This window comes from Magnolia sinica, chromosome 8, assembly GCF_029962835.1.
Source record: "Magnolia sinica isolate HGM2019 chromosome 8, MsV1, whole genome shotgun sequence".
NCBI classification, from domain to species: domain Eukaryota; kingdom Viridiplantae; phylum Streptophyta; class Magnoliopsida; order Magnoliales; family Magnoliaceae; genus Magnolia; species Magnolia sinica.
In genome coordinates, this window is record NC_080580.1 from 58316545 (window position 1) to 58327546 (window position 11002).

General features: G+C 40.4%; 1 non-coding gene across 1 annotated transcript; it reads left to right on the forward strand.

Annotated features, from left to right (window-relative positions):
* The first annotated feature begins 3786 nt into the window (after window positions 1–3786).
* LOC131254634 (small nucleolar RNA R71) lies at window positions 3787–3893 on the forward strand. Its single transcript, XR_009175757.1, has one exon. It is a non-coding gene; the product is annotated as a small nucleolar RNA R71 (small nucleolar RNA).
* Window positions 3894–11002: the final 7109 nt, after the last annotated feature.

Below are 11002 nucleotides of genomic sequence, written 5' to 3' on the forward strand. Positions count from 1 at the left end.
TAAGAATGAGATTCAAGGGCATCATATTTCGACGGGACAACGCTCCCAATTTCTGACAACTCTCACAAGCTTTGTAAAACTCATGAGTGTCCCTGAACATAGTGGGCCAGTAAAAGCCACACTGCAAAATCTTGGCTGTGATCTTTTTGGTAGAAAAGTGACCACCACAGGCCTGTGAATGACAGAAAGAGATGACACTCTGATGCTCAACGTCTGGCACACATCTCCTTAAGATTTAGTCTGGGAAATATTTAAATAAATATGGATCATTCCAGAAAAAGTTGCGCACCTCGGTGAAAAATTTCTTCTTATCATGCGCAGTCCAATGTGTCGGTATGGAACCTGTGGTAAGATAATTAGCAATATCAGCGAACCAGGGTGAATGAGAGACTCTGAACAATTGTTCATCAGGGAACATGTCATTGATATGTGTCATTTTAAGGGAATCAGAGGGATTAAGGCGAGAAAGATGGTCAGCTACTACATTCTCTACTCCCTTTTTATCTTTTATTTCTAGGTTAAATTCCTGGAGTAGGAGGATCCATCGTATCAGGCGGGGCTTAGCATCATTCTTAGATAGAAGATACTTGAGCGCCGCGTGATCAGTGTAAATAATGATCTTGGATCCAATCAAGTAGGACCGAAATTTGTCTAAAGCGAACACTACGGCCAAGAGTTCCTTTTCTGTAGTCGAGTAGTTCACTTGGGCAGGATTTAGAGTCTTACTCGCATAATGAATAGCGTAGGGTTTCTTATCTTTTCGCTGGCCTAGAACTGCCCCAAGAGCATAATTAGACGCGTCGCACATAAGTTCAAAAGGAATGCCCCAGTCGGGTGGTTGCATGATGGGTGCACTAGTCAACATGCCCTTAAGCTTAGTGAAAGCTTCCTGACATGGCTCAGTCCACTTGTATGGTGCATCCTTTTGAAGCAGATAACATAAAGGACGAGAGATGAGACTAAAGTCTTTTATGAATCTTCTGTAAAACCCAGCGTGTCCTAAGAAGGATCGCACGTCTCGTATGTTCTTGGGTGGAGGTAGGTTAGAGATAAGATCAATTTTTGCCTTATCCACCTCGATTCCTTTGGATGAGATAATATGTCCAAGAACAATTCCCTTATGAACCATGAAATGACACTTCTCCCAATTAAGTACCAAGTTCTTTTCTTTACATCTTTTCAGCACACATTTAAGACTCTTTAAGCACTCGCTGAAAGATGAACCGAAAACAGAGAAATAGTCCATGAAGACCTCTAGATATTTTCCTACCATGTCAGAAAAGATACTCATCATACATCACTGAAAGGTGGCAGGGGCATTACATAATCCGAATGACATCCTTCTGTAGGCAAAGGTGCTGTAGGGACATGCAAATGTGGTCTTTTCCTGATCCTCAGGGGCGATTTCAATCTGATTGTAGACCGAATACCCGTCAAGGAAACAGTAATAGGAATGACCAGTTAGCATTTCCAAGATTTGATCAATGAAGGGTAAAGGAAAGTGGTCCTTCCTCGTGACGGTATTCAACTTTCTGTAGTCAATGCACATTCTTCAACCGGTAGTAACTCTAGTTGGCACGAGTTCATTATTGGCATTGGCTACGATGGTGATCCCGGACTTCTTAGGAACTACCTGAGTTGGACTCACCCATTGACTATCGGATATGGGGTATATGATACCCACATCTAATAGTTTAAGAACCTCAGCCTAACCACTTCCCTCATGTTTGGATTTAGTCTACGTTGTGATTGCCGAGCGGTCTTCGCATTATTCTTAAGATATATGCGGTGAGTACAAATTGAGGGGTCGATTCCCTTGAGGTCCACTATCGTCCATCCAAGGGCTCCCTTATGCTCAATGAGAGTAGATATGAGCATACTCTCCTGTTCTTTCTCTAGGTGGGCAGAGATCACCACCGGGTATGTCTTATCTGACCTAAATAAACATATTTCAAATCAGAGGGTAAAGGTTTTAGGTCAAGCTTCGGTGACTTGAGGTTAGACGGTAGAGGCACTACATCAGTTTGAGGCAACTCTTCAAATTGTGGCCTCCATCGGTTAACTTCAAGTACCGGTGCAGTATCAAGCACGACACACGTCTCCCTAATCATGTCATCATCAAAATCATGGGATTAGGCCGGGCACGTCTCTACAGGGTCAGAGGATAAGGGTAGAGGTGTCGTATCTTCCACGAAAAAGTCAATCATGTTAATGTCATGGAAGTCGTTATCATCTTCTAAGTTTCTGCTGTTATTGAAAAAGATGTTTGACTCCAATGTCATATTCTCAAAAGACATAGTCATGACACCATTTCTGTAATTGATAATTGCGTTTGAAGTGGCAAGGAATGGGCGACCAAGGATGACAGGAATCTGAGTGTTCATGTTATTGATGGGTTCGGTGTCCAAGATGATAAAATCTATAGGATAGTAAAATCTATCGACCTAGACCAACACATCCTCAATTATCCCTCTTGGTACACGAACAGAGCGATCGACAAGTTGTAGTGTGGTTAGGGTGGGTTTTAATTCCCCCAAACCTAACTGTCTGTATACCGAGTAGGGAATCAGATTGACGTTCGCTCCTAAGTCAAGAAGTGCATGATCAATTCGATGGTCCCCGATTACACATGATATGGTTGGGCTACCGGGATCTTTGAATTTCTGTGGCACGTCTTGCTTTAGGATGACACTCACTTTCTCAGTCAAGAAGATCTTCTTTTGAATACTCTGCCGTTGTTTGGTCGTGCATAAGTCTTTCAGGAATTTGACATATGAAGGTATTTGTTTTATGACATCAAGTAGAGGAATATTGACTTTCACTTGTTTCAACACCTCTAGGATATTCTGAGAGTTAGAGAGAGGTTTTGGTGTGACCAACCGTTGGAGAAATGGAGTAACTGGCTTTTCTAAAAGTTCCGGTTCTAATTTTTATGGGGCCTTATTAGATCCATCATTGTTATCCTTTTCTGGTTCTTGAGGCTTTTTGTGCCTAACCGGAAGGGTTTTATCAATGATCTTCCCACTCTTAAGAGTGGTGATGGATTTAGCATGCTCCATTTGATTTGAAGAGTTGGGATTACTTATCTCGTATTGCGGTTTAGGATTGGAGAGCGGTTGTGTAGGAAGCATCTCCTTTTATATAACCGTTATACGTGAATCCATCTTTTGTATAAAATTTCGCATTGCCTGGGTCAGCTCTTGCATGGAATTTTGAACCGGTTCTTCTTGAGGTTTCCCCTGATTTGGATTTTGATTGAAGAAACTTTGAGGGGTAGCAGTTTGTCCATTTCTCCCACTAAAGTTTGGATGATTTTTTCAACCAGGATTGTACGTATTAGAGGTTGGTCCATTGAAAGGTCTTTGATAAGTATTTACGACATTGGATTGTTCATTTAACACTTCTCGAAAGGCGGGTATTGTAGGATAATTTTTAGTTGTATGAATGTTGCAATCACAGATGCCGCAAACACTTTCATTAACCTTATCCTTCTTTCCATCCATGGCCTCAAATTTCCTTATGAGCGTAGTCACTTTATACTTGTGATCATCCTCTTCTTTCAAGAGATACAATCCACCTTTCTCCTTAGATTGAGTCGGCCTAGATGTGGTGTTCGATTTTGGATAATAGTCCCATGATTGTGTTTTTTCAGGAAGACTATCGAGGTAATCCCATACCTCGTCAACATTTTTATTAATGAATTCTCCATTACACATTGTCTCGACCATTTGGAGCATGAAAGATGTCAGTCCATCATAGAAAAAATTTGTAATGCGCCACGTTTCAAAGCCGTGTTGTGGGCATGAACTGACCAAATCCCTGAACCTTTCCCAACATTGGTAAAATGTTTCATCCTCATTTTAGGTGAAGTTCATGATTGCTTTTCTAAGGGTAATCGTTTTATGATGTGGAAAAAATTTCTTTATAAATTCCCTCTGCATATCATTCCATGTGCCAATGGACCTAGGATGCAGTGAATATAACCATGTCTTAGCCTTCTCCTTCAAGGAAAAAGTAAAGAGTTTCAGCTTGACTGTGTCCTCAGACACATTTTGAAAATATAAAGTGGCTATGATCTCATCAAACTCTTTCAAATGTAGATATGGTTATTCAGATTTAAGCCCATGGAACTTAGGAAGGAGTTGGATAACCCCTGGCTTGATGTCCATATGTCCTGTATTTTTAGGAAAAATCATGCATGAGGGCGTACTCACCCCTATTGGTTGTAAATAATCTCGTAAAGTACGAGGCGGGGGTGCTTGATGCACCACATTCTCATCCTGAATGTCCTCCACTCTACGTTGGGGTAGAAGAGATTGGTTCTCAGCCATCACTTCAATTAACTCAGGGGATTTCGAGTGGTATTTAGTCCTGCGATGGATAGTTAACCCCTCAACCAATCCTCCTTCGGTCAAGAGACGTCGAGTGTTGTCACGGGCCCACTTGGGCATGAAACACTCGCAACCCTCAATCAAATTCGAAACCTAATCCTAAGAAAGGAAAAGAAAATCAAGAAAGAAAGAGAGGGTTGGAAAGAAGTTACCAAATTGGAGTCCCTAAGTTAAAAACCTGCAAAAGAAAACAAAACAAGTCAGTTTCTAAAGAGAAGGTCTAAAATTAGAGAATTCTTAAAAAGAAATATAGAAGTAAACTAGTTTCTAAAAGAAGAAATTCCTAAAGGAAAGTGGAAATTTCTAAAATAAATTAGAAAGTCCTAACTAGAAAGTTAGTTACTAAAAGAGATCTGAAAAATAGAAAGTAGAGAAAGAGCTTACCGAATTAGAAATTTCTCTCTTAAAAGCCTACAAAATAGGAAGTTAGTTTCTAAAAAGAAGACCCAAAATTAGAAAGTTTCTAAAATAGAAAATCTAAACCTAAAATTAAAAAGTTTCTAAAAATAAACTGATTCTTAAAAAGGAAAGTTTCTAAAATGAGTTAGTTTCTAAAATTAGGAAGAATTTTTAAAAAGGGAAATAACTAACCTAGTTGCTAAAAACAAAAGAGGAAAGTTTCTAAAAATAAACTAGTTCCTAAAAATAGAAAAATACTAGAATTAGAAAATTTCTAAAACTCAAACCCTAATTCTAAAAATAGAAAAAGTAGAGGAATTAGAAAAGGATTACCAATTTAGAAGTTTATGTTAGGATCCTACAAAACAGGAAAACAGGCTAGTTTCTAGAAATCAGAAAAACCTAAACCTAAAGTTAGAAAAATCCTAATCTTAAACTAATCCTAAAACTAGTCAATTTCAGAAAAACGTAACCGTCAATCCCCGGCAACGGCGCCAAAAACTAGTTCAATCCCCAAGTATAGGGTTGTGATGTAGTAATAAACTCGGTAAGACCGAGGTCGAATCCCAAGGGACTGATACCTGTACGTTATCTGAAAGTAACTAGAACTAGAACTAGACTAAGATGAAATCTAAATCAAATGAAATTTAGGGAATAATGGTGAAATAATTATCTAAAATTTATAGAAATCAAAGGTATGAAACTAGGGATTCAGAGGATTCACTTGTAGAGATCAGGGAGATCTTATGCCCGCTTTAAGAACTCAACTGGACTTAAAGTCCCATCTTCATTCAGTTAAAGAGTGTAATCGTGAAAATCAAGACTGAACTTTCTTTGATATAGTTTTCAAGAGATGAAAGGTATATGAATTAGAATGGATTCCATCACTAAACCATGCCCAGGAGACAAAGTAAACAACAGAATTAAACTAATTACCAACCAATGTATGAAGGTTAGGAAGGGTACCGTCATCCAACCATTCCCAGGAGACGATGACGAACAACAGGGCTTCCATATCATAATCAAAATAAGGAAAAAGAAATACTCAAAACCATCGCAGACCCATTGTAATTTCAGTCAGAACAGACCATTAAAAACTAAAAATATTCCCATAATAAAATTAAATCAAAATCCATTCAATCTAAACAAAAGGCACACACATAAATTCTCCCATCACGCTACAAGCTTCACCTCTTAGCCCTAGCTAAGAGGTTTAGCCTAGACTAGGCATGATTAAGCTAAACATTGTAGAAGAAATAAAAGTAAACAGTAAAATAAATAATTGTTACTCCCTCTCTGCTCCACACGTCGAGCTTCCTTGATCCCCCTAGCCAAGATGCAAGCTCCACGTCCTTCCCTGGAAGAATACTCCCTTCTCTCTCTCTTTCATCTCTTTATATAACGACAGGGAAACCGGCTGAGGCTTGCACACAAAGGGGTTGTGAGAAGGTCGGTTGGACGTTCGCAGTAGGGCTGCGAACGTCGCACGCTGATAGTTGGTGGGGCCCATTTTCGGGATTTTCAGAGGAATCCATTCCGTCCATTGGATGCAGCAAGAAAAACCAGTCAGAAATGACGTGATATGGCTTGAATTCGGTGTGGCCCATAGAACGTTTATTTCACCGTCAGTCTTCTGTTTGAACGGTTTGAAAACTGATCTTCATTGTCTTCTGCAATTTGGTCACCTAGGCTTGGATGAGAGGGCACGTGGGCTCCTGATGGACTGTCCAGATCCGACCGATGAAGCACGGTGGTGGCCCGCAAGATTCCTCCGCAGGCTCTGTTCTTGCGTAAACAGAGAGAAAAGCGGATTTCTTTCGCTGTGCTGCTGGTGGGGCCCATGATTAACATCGGCTGTGAAATCCACACCGTCTATTGAATTACTGGCGAAAAGCCAGTGGGAAGGGGTAGTTTTGGTTGAATTTTAGTGCGGTTCAGTGATGTTTTTCTTCTGCCGTTCATCTTGCGTTTGATCGCGATTTACATATGTGTGCACGCATGAGAACATAAGGACACCTAGGAGAGGGTCCAGCCTCCCCTATGGACGTAATGGACGGTCCAGATCTTGCAAAATGATGACGAGTGGGGCCCACTAGTGAAAAATGGACGGACAGCGTAAAGACGTGGTCCGTTCTTTCACAGAGGAGAGAGGAAGACGGGTCAGCGTGCGCTGACCCGTTTCCGATTTTTGGTGCACGGCGTGTGCAAGTGTGCTATGCACACGCACACCCTCCAGGTAGGGTCCATCGTGACGTTTATGAGAAATCCTCTCCGTCCATCTATTTTTTCGCCTCAATTAAGGCATTTAGTCCAAAATTGAAGCGTATCCAGAGATCAGGTGGGCCCCACTTAAGGATTTAAGGGGCCAATCTGTCCGTTGGGCCACTTCTACAGCGATCCAATGGATGATTTTTGACTTGTACAGTTAATTTATGATCCTCATGCCACATATAGAGTTTTGAGCTGAACGGATGGTGTGAACCCTGTGATCTTGCATTCTGGATGACTTTTAGGCTACTTGAGCTTCAGTTTCTCGATTTCCTTGGATCCCTAGCATGCAAATCTGTCGATCTTGGTCTCCTAGGGTCCGTCCCATGCTTTGGTGAACTCTGAACCTTCAATCTCAGCTTTTAGCACCTGTTCCAGTCCAAGCTCCTAAAGTCACCTTGCAACACAAACACAATTAAAATAGGCTGTTAAACAGTATCATGTTCATAAATCCAGGCAGTAATTGGGGTCTGATATACAATATTTGACCCTCAACACCTGAGGTGGTACTTGGGCCTTTGTACGGATTTTTTCGAGACATTACAGTGCTCCCGCAAGTAGTTCTCACATGAGGATGCGGATTGCCTACAAAAGGCTTTTGCAAAAAATTCCTATACTAGGAACCTTGGTGTGGCTGTTTTTGATAAATCCACCCGTCAACTATCCACTATGTCAGCTCATTTTAGGACATTGAACAAAAAATGAGGTGGATCCAAAACTCATGAAGATCACACGAATGAAAAGAAAGAAAGAAAGAAGGGAAAACAACACCTTATTGTATATATGCCATACAAGCGTTTATAAGGTCATTCTCACTGTGATGTATTGAAACACTAAAATCTTAGCATGTTACAAAACATTTGTGGCCATATGAATGTTTCAACGGTGGTCCTTAAATCTCCACTGTTTCCTCTTGGGTGACCTTTTTAGTTTTTGGACCCATGTGTGGATTTATCAAAAACATCATGGTCGGCTACACCTAGCTTTGGAGCGCATGAATTTTCTGCATAAGACTTTCACATCTTATACTACAATGGGTACTTAGAACGCATGACATGTTGAAACTTTTGTGAGTCTACCACTGAGGTATGAGTAAAGACCCAGTGAGGCACAACTTATTAATGGGTTTGATGGAAGATACGCACCATGGTGGTCCACGCAAACCTATGATTGAGAACCGTTCGGCATAGTTTTTTGTGACCGGAGTCTAACTAACATCAAGGATATAACTTGATGAACGGAGTGGATTGTAAATGGTGAGCCCCACAGTCTTGGGTGCTTTAAGTACTGGGTGGAACGCGATATTGCAGAGGATTCCCGTCCAATAACTAAATGAGAAAGTGCAAACAAGGCGTAGGACTCCTGATAAAGTCATCCCCCTAGCACATTCGCGAGTAGTTATACCTACGCATGCTTAGTGCCTACACGTAGTCAGGTAGGAGTTTTTGGGAGGGTTTAAGTGTTACCCGGGTAAGACGTTAGTAGGTGTCGCCCTGACTGTAGACCCTACCTTGATGTATGTGTTGCATATCCAAGATGTACATCAGTTTTTTCAGTTCATTTTAGGGCATGTTTCCAAAAATTAAACAAATCTAAATCTCAAGTGGACCACACTAAGGAAACAGTGGTCATTGAACACCCACCATTAAGAACTTCATAAATCTAACAAATTCACATAGACATGGATGAAGGAAAAACACAAATACCAGCTTGATGCAATGTTTTTTAAGCATTCAATCCCTACCATTTGGTCCTTCACTTTTTAGGACCATGCCCTAAAATGAGCTGGAAAAACAGGTAGACCACGTGAATATACAATACATACATCAATGTGGGACCCACGGCCAGGGCAAAAACACCAACTAACCACTCCCAAGATTTTTCCATTAGTATAGAGCTGTAATTAGGTCAGAGACCACCAATGGTCTCAAAGTCGTAATATTTTAATTAACGATCTTGATCATTCAATCATCAATCATTCGGCTTCAAATATATGATAAAAAAACAAAATAATCAATAATTTGCAAATCTGTTACTGAAAATCTGTTGATTGGACGGCTGTCACTGTTCACTTGGCTGTGAGTTTTTATTTATTTAAATTGGGATAGTTATTTGATACACTGGCTGGGTGTGGGGTTTGATACACAGGAACACGGACATGGTACACATGACATATATCAACTCGATCAAACCACTCATTGGTCTGAATATTAGATTGGTTGAACAATCCAGACCTTTAATAAGTGCACACTTGTTTTTTGAAATATAACCATTGGGTAGTTGGATAATAACTGTTCAACAAATGTCCAACAATCTAATACATAGATAACCATATAAGAGTGCAATTTTGTTTTATTACTTGCATGCCACGTTCAATTTCTCAGTAGTTTTTCACTGCCTGTGTATCATCACTCTTAGAGTATCAAAGCTTCTCTTTGTAATTAAACCAGTACGATTGGTCCCACTAAATGAACCGTCCAAATCCTTTGCAGTACAACGGTATCTTGATGATTGGAGATTAGCTCCAACAAATAGACGATAACTTGTCATTCCATCCCATCTTTCCCATCAACATACTAGTCCCATGGCACAACTGGGAGCGGATTAGATAAGACGCCGAACTCACCAAATACGGTGTGGCTCTTACCATGGGACCCATCTTGATTTCTTTATTCTGTATCCACCCTGTCCGTCCATTTTTATAGATCATTTTAGGGCATGATCTCAAAAATGAAGAAGATCCAATTATCAAGTGGACCATACTCTAGTAAACAGTGGTGATTGAACACCCTACCATTAAAAACTTCTTAGGGCATAACTTCATGTTTCCGCAGGGTTTATTGTCCATCCAATCTGTTGATAAGGTAACATAATTCCCGACGAAGGGAAAAATCAAATATCATTTTGATCCAAAACTTTTGTGGCTCATTAATGGTCAATCACCACTATTTATTAGACTATGGTCCACCTAATAATTGGATCTTCTTCATTTTTGGGATCATTCCCTAAAATGACCTGGAAAATGGATGGACGGGTGGATACAGCATACACATATCAAGGTGGGCCCCACAGTAAGGGCTGCACCATCTTCGGTGAGGCTGGGGTCTCACCTAATCTGATCCCAAAGGTTTAATAACCTAACTTAAGTGCCTTCCATCAGTCCTTGGGCTTAATTTTTACATATTGGTTAGGTTTTTAACACATTCTTACTGTGTAGTTGGTGGGCCTCTTCATGGATATAAAATCTAACTAGTCCACTCATCAGGTGGCCGAACAGTTGGAATCAATGGACAGCCCGCAATCTGACTCAATGTATCTCTGAATAACTAAATCAATAGAATTTTTGAGATGGGATCTCCGTGACATCCACGTAAGTGCTGGTGCGGATTGAGTATACCCCCGCTAAGACCTAGCTAGAGACGAAGGAGTTTATAGGGCCCACCATGATATATGTGTTTAATCCAAGCCGTCCATCCATTTTAAAAGACAACAGGGCATGAGGCCAATAAGGAAGCAGATTGAAGGTTCAGTGGACCACACCACAGGAATAGTGGTGACAATGACCCCACCATCAAAATCTTCCTATGGGACACTGGACCTTCTCATCCAGGTACTCCATGAAGGGAAAATATAAACATTAGCTTGATCCAAAACTTCTGTAACCTGGTACAAAATTTCAACGTTAGGTATTCAATCCTCACCTATTTATTGTTGTATTTTGTTTTAAAATAGCATTAAAATTTGAATTTTCAAATTTTCGGTAATTTCCCTCCAATTTTGAAAAGTTGTAGTATTTTTTTGTGTTGTGGGTTTTGTCCCACATCGGATTTGAAAAGGTAAACTATCTTGTATATAAGATAGTATTTTTGCTTAGGGCTTGAGCCCCTTTCAGGGGGCATGTGAATTTGGTCCTGTGGGGGGGCTATGCCAATAGCTCTAATCTA